This window comes from Triticum aestivum, chromosome 2B (assembly GCF_018294505.1).
Source record: "Triticum aestivum cultivar Chinese Spring chromosome 2B, IWGSC CS RefSeq v2.1, whole genome shotgun sequence".
Lineage (NCBI taxonomy): Eukaryota > Viridiplantae > Streptophyta > Magnoliopsida > Poales > Poaceae > Triticum > Triticum aestivum.
The window spans coordinates 381,298,078-381,303,347 of NC_057798.1; positions in this window are offsets into that span (position 1 = coordinate 381,298,078).

The window sequence follows — 5,270 nt, forward strand, 5'->3', positions numbered from 1 at the left end:
CTTCTTGAGAGAAGCTCCGATTTGCAAGAAGCTTATACCTAAATTTGTTCCTATTCGGCCAATTTTTTTTACCACGACATGGTACTACCATGACATGACACCATGCCAAGTTTCATGATTTTAAAACCAAGTTTCTCAATGTTCTTGACCGAGCCACGATGCCCAGATGTTTGAATTTTATTCTCATTTTTTGCATGGGACCTAGAAATTCACCCGAGGACACAAATATGATTTTTCAACCAAATTTGGTGCACGGGAGCATGTGCTTGTAGTTCAAATTTGAATTATGCACATTAAATGACCAAAAACTCAATTAATGTGTAAATAAGTCCAAACGAAGCCGGAATAATTCCAAAATTTAACAGGGCACTCATGTAGTTCTATGTTGCCTTTGTAAATAAACTCAAGGGGGACAGCGTATATCGTTTCGCACTCAAAGGTCTCACGTTCCCTCTCAGAACCACGAGCCTTCTTGAGAGAAGCTTTGGTTTGCAAGAAGCTTATACCAAAATCTGTTCCTATTCAGCCATTTTTTTTACCACAACATGGTAGTACCATGACATGACATCCATGCCAAGTTCCATGATTTTCAGACGTGTTTTGGATTTACAAGAATTTTAAAACCAAGTTTCTCAATGTTCTCGGCCGAGCCATGATGCCCAGATGTTTTAATTTTATTATTGTTTCTTGCATGGGACCTAGAAATTCACCCGAGGACACAAATGTGATTTTTCAACCAACTTTGGTGCACGAGAGCATGTGCTTATAGTTTAAATTTGACTTATGCACATTAAATGACCAGAAACTCAATTAATGTATAAAAAACGACAAACGAACCTGGAATAATTCCAAAATTTAACAGGGCACTAATGTAGTTCTATGTTGCCTTTGTTAAGAAACTCAAGGGGGGCAACGTATATCGTTTCACACTCAAAGGTGGCACGTTCCCTCTTAGAACCACGAGCTTCCAAATCGGCCCAATTTTTACCACAACATGTTAGTGCCATGACATGACACCATGCCAAGTTTCATGATTTCCAGGCGAGTTTTGGATTTACATGAATTTAAAATCTAAGTTTCTTGATGTTCTCGGCCGAGTGACGCCCAGATGTTTGAATTTCATTCTCATTTCTTCCATGGGACCTAGAAATTCAACCAAGGACACACATGTGATTTTTCAACCCACTTTGGTGCACCGGAGCATGTGCATGCAATTCATATTTAGATTATGCACATTAAAAGTCCAGAAACTCAATTAATGTATAAAAAGGCCAAATGAACCCGAAATAATTCCAAAAATTAACAGGGCACTCATATAGTTCTATGTTGCCTTTGTAAATAAAATCAGGGGGGAGGCAGCGTATATCGTTTCGCACACAAAGGTGACACGTTCCCTCTCGGAACCACGAGGCTTGTTGACAGAATCTCCAGTTTTGCAAGAAGCTTATACCAAAACTTGTCCCAATTCAGCCAAAAATTATACATATGAAAACAGGGTTTAGATTATCCCGAACATCTTGGTACCTAGACCAATAATGTACTATGATTTGAATTCAACATAAAATGGATACAAATATTTGAATTGGAGAGCGTATGGTACATGTAATTCATAGTGAAATATGATTACTGCTATATGCATGTTTTTTGTTATCAAGATAATATTTAAATTATTGTATAACTTGACAACAATCGTATTCAAATAAGGAAAATTGATTCAAATTTAGTCCATATGGTAGACGATAATATATATGTTCACATGGTGGAGTAAAATGTTCATATATGATGGAAGATCAAAATGTACGACTACATCAATTATAAACTGCAATGTCACCTAACGATATATTCGAATTCAACATAACGTGAATTCAAAAGTTGAAATTCGAGATCATGGCATCTGTAATCATATAAAAAGGGACATTACTCTTTCTTTGGTTGGAATTGATTTGTTTTTTGTTGTTGCTGAGGGAAGTGCGAATCGATTTGGTACTGTGCAGGGTAATCTTGTTCTCCAGATTTTTATTACATTTTTCTTGTAGTTTTTTCAATGGCATCTATAGCAATATAGTAAAAGGGGACATGATCTCTTGTGTCTTGTATGAATTGTTTTTTTACATGTTAAGTTTGTTCTGCCGAACAAGGAATCCGCACCTTGTTATCCCGAAATTTTCAAGCTCGAGTATCTTTTGTCTCACCTGCTTTGAAACTCCCGCCTCTTCAACCCACGCCGCGCCTTGTTATCCTGAAATTTGGATGCACGCGAGAACTCCCTCCTCATCTAAAATCGCTCCCGTAGCCCAGACATGCGAAATCCCCCTTCTATCCCACATTGTATTTGTGGCAAAGCCACGTTCCATCATTTTTCATACATGTCACTCTTGATTCATTGCACATCCTGGTACACCGCTGGAGACATTCATATAGAGTCATATTTTGTTCTATGTATCGAGTTGTAATTCTTGAGTTGTAAGTAAATAAAAGTGTGATGATCTTCATTATTAGAGCATTGTCCCATGTGAGGAAAGGATGATGGAGACTATGGTTCCCCCACAAGTCGGGATGAGACTACGGACAAAAAAATGAGAGAAGGCCCAAATAAAAAATGAGAGAAAAGAGAGAAGGGACAATGTTACTATTCTTTTACCACACTTGTGCTTCAAAGAAGCACCATGATCTTCATGATAGAGAGTCTCCTATGTTGTCACTTTCATATACTAGTGGGGATTTTTCATTATAGAACTTGGCTTGTATATTCCATTCATGGGATTCCTCAAATTGCCCTAGGTCTTCGTGAGCAAGCGAGTTGGATGCACACCCACTTAGTTTTCTTTTGTGCTTTCATAAACTTATAGATCAAGTGCATCCATCGCATAGCAATCCCTACTCACTCACATTGATATCTATTGATGGGCATCTCCATAGCCCGTTGATACGTCTAGTTGATGTGAGACTATCTCCTTCATTTTGTCTTCTCCACAACCACCTTCTATTCCACCTATAGTGCGATGTCCATGGCTCACGCTCATGTATTGCGTGAAAGTTGAAAAAGTATGAGAACATCAAAAGTATGAAACAATTGCTTGGCTTGCCATCGGGGTTGTGCATGATTTGAATATTTTGTGTGATGAAGATGGAACATAGCCAGACTATATGATTTTGTAGGGATAAGCTTTCTTTGGCCATGTTATTTTGAGAAAAAATAATTACCTTGTTAGAATGCTTGAAGTATTACTGTTTTTATGTCAATATTAAACTTTTGTTTTCAATCTTATGGATCTGAACATTCATGCCACAATAAAGAGAATTACATTGATAAATATGTTAGGTAGCATTCCACATCAAAAATTCTGTTTTTTACCATTTACCTACTCGAGGACGAGCAGGAATTAAGCTTGGGGATGCTTGATACGTCTCCAATGTATCTATAATTTTTTATTGTTCCATGATATGTTTTGGATGTTTTATATGCATTAATATGCTATTTTATATTATTTTTGGGACTAACCTATTAACCTAGAGCCCAGTGCAGTTCCTGTTTTTTCCCTATTTTTGAGTTCCGCGGAAAAGGAATACCAAACAAAGTCCAAACGAAATTAAACCTTCGCGATGATTTTTCTTGTACCACAAGACAACCAGGAGACTTGGAGATGAAGTCAGAGGAGCCATGAGGCGGCCATAAGGATGGAGGGCGCGCCCAGGAGGGTAGGGCGTTCCCCCACCCTTGTGGGCCCCCCATGCACCTCCTGACCTAATTCTTTCATCTATATATTCCCAAATATCCCCAAACCACTAGAAGCATCCACAAAAACACTTTTCCACTGCCGCAACCTTCTGTACCCGTGAGATCCCATCTAGGGACCTTTTTCGGCACCCTGCCAGAGGGGGATTCGATCATGGAGGGCTTCTACATCAACTCTATTGCCCTTCCGATGAAGCGTGAGTAGTTTACCATAGACCTACGGGTCCATAGCTAGTAGCCAGATGGCTTCTTCTCTCTCTTTGATTATCAATACCATGTTCTCCTCATGTTCTTGGAGATGTATTCGATGTAATACTTTTTTGCGGTGTGTTTGCCGAGATCCGATGAATTGTGGATTTATGATTAGCTTATCTATGAATATTATTTGAATCTTCTCTGAATTATTTTATGCATGATTTGATTTCTTTATAATTCTCTTCAAACTATCAGTTTGGTTTGGCCAACTAGATTGGTTTTTCTTGCAATGGGAGAAGTGCTTAGCTTTGGGTCCTATCTTGCAGTGTCCTTTCCTAGTGACAGTAGGGGTAGCAAGGAACATATTGTATTGTTGCCATCGAGGATAAAAAGATGGGGTTTTCATATTGCTTGAGTTATTTCCTCTACATCATGTCATCTTACTTAATGTGTTACTCCGTTCTTTATGGACTTAATACTCTAGATGCATGCTGGATAGCGGTCGATGTGTGGAGTAATAGTAGTAGATGCAGAATCATTTCGGTCTACTTGACATGGACGTGATGCCTATATTCACGATCATTGCCTTAGATGTCGTCATAACTTTGCGCTTTTCTATCAATTGCTCGACAATAATTTGTTTACCCACCGTATTATTTACTATCTTGAGAGAAGCCTCTAGTGAAACCTATGGCCCCCAGGTCTATTTTCCATCATAGAAGTTTCCGATCTACTATTTTACAATTTTTTACTTTCCGATCTATAAACCAAAAATACCAAAAATATTTACCTTATCGTTTATCTATCTCTATCAGATCTCACTTTTCCAAGTAACCGTGAAGGGATTGACAACTCCTTTATCGCGTTGGGTGCAAGTTGTTTCAATGTTTGTGCAGGTATTTGGTGATTTGTGCATTGTCTCCTACTGGATTGATACCTTGGTTCTCAAACTGACGGAAATACTTATCTCTACTTTGTTGCATCACCCTTTCCTCTTCAAGGGAAAAAACAACGCAAGCTCAAGAAGTAGCAAGCGGTTTTCCATTCATCACCTTCTTGTGTGCAGATTTGATAATAACCACTTTTAAGATCAAGTTTTGAGAAAATGGTGGTACCGCTAAGCTCATCAAGCAAATCATCAAGGTGTGGAATGGGATGCCTATATCTAATGGTGATATCATTTATGGATCTACAATTGGAACACATGCGAGAACTACCATCTCTTTTTGGCACAAGAATGACCGGCACGGCACAAGGACTCAAACTTTCACGCACATGTCCATGGTCTATGAGATGTTGGACTTGCCTTTATATTTTTTTGGTTTCTTCGGGGTTGACA